This window comes from Ipomoea triloba, chromosome 16 (genome assembly GCF_003576645.1).
Source record: "Ipomoea triloba cultivar NCNSP0323 chromosome 16, ASM357664v1".
Classification (NCBI taxonomy): Eukaryota; Viridiplantae; Streptophyta; class Magnoliopsida; order Solanales; family Convolvulaceae; genus Ipomoea; species Ipomoea triloba.
In genome coordinates, this window is record NC_044931.1 from 17597401 (window position 1) to 17598779 (window position 1379).

The window sequence follows — 1379 nt, forward strand, 5'->3', positions numbered from 1 at the left end:
TTTGGCAGGTTGTAAACACACAATGCATAAATAGGTATATTTTATACAAAATAACAACTTAATGATTTGGAAGGTTGTACACACACGATGTATAAATAGGTATATTTTATACATAATAACAACTTAGGGTGTGTTTGGAAATCCGAAAAATGATTTATGGAAATCATTTTTCCGGGATTTCAATGTTTGGCAACAAGGAAAATTTAAAATCAATGGAAAATAGCTAACATTTCCAGGAAAATGGCTTCCCCTTTATTTTGGAGGAAGTCATTTTTCTGTTTGCATGAGGAGCGACCAATCACCCCGCCGTCGTCGCTACCACCACCCCCTCCATCCACCACCAATAATCATCACCACCACCACCCATTGTTTGACAGAAATAGCATTCAACACCTCATTTTTGGGTGGAAAAGTCAGGACGAGTAACCCATTGTTTTGATATCTACTTATTTTTGTCTAGTTCCGTCAGTGCATCGAAATTTTCGTCTAGCAGTTAGACGGGAAACTCCACTCCTGTCTTCTATGGGTTTCCTTCCAACGTTGGTCAGAAATACCAACCAAACGTTTGACGAAAAACTCCACTCTTGTATTATGTGGTTTTCCTTCCAAATGTTGGTCGGAAAGTCTAACCAAACTTTCCCAAGAAATTCCCAATCCGCTTATATTGCATTTATTATTTTTGTTTTGGTATATTTTATTTTTACGTACCTGTTGTCAATAAATTTTCTGTCATTAACAAAAGTTAATTTCAAAATGAAAGTACATTTAATCATCAAAACCATTTATAACCCAAAATAGTTAATGGTAATAAAGCACTACGTAGTACTTTAATTTCTACCACCCAAAATACAATGCAATCTATCAATCAATCACTATTTTAGAGCTTTTTCACTATCTAAAATATAGTCTCATGTCCATACATATTTGATAGAACTTTTACTATGCACAAAAAAGTCACAGAAACATAAATTACTTAATCTTCATTAGGAGGGGATTGTATTTCGTAATCAACGTAACCGATGTTTCTTCATTTTTTGAGGTGAAGTTATTTTTTAAGTTTAAGGAGCTTAACTACTCATAATTTGCACTAAGTTGTACAAAATATAACACCCATCTTCTCAATCTGTTCTTGAAATAACTTGTACTAAAGTTGCATTCGAAGATGATGCTCTTGACTTAGATTTTGATTGCTTTGAAGTCTTTAGAAAATAGTATTGAATATTCGAGCCAAAGCCATATATATGCATATCCTTCTCTCTTAACACTGCCGATGGCCTTCATCAACCTAAGTTTGTCTTAGTCCATTATAATACCATGTGATATTTTTAATAGAAGTTATATAAGAAATATTTCTTATAACAAATTTTTGAGCTTTTGAA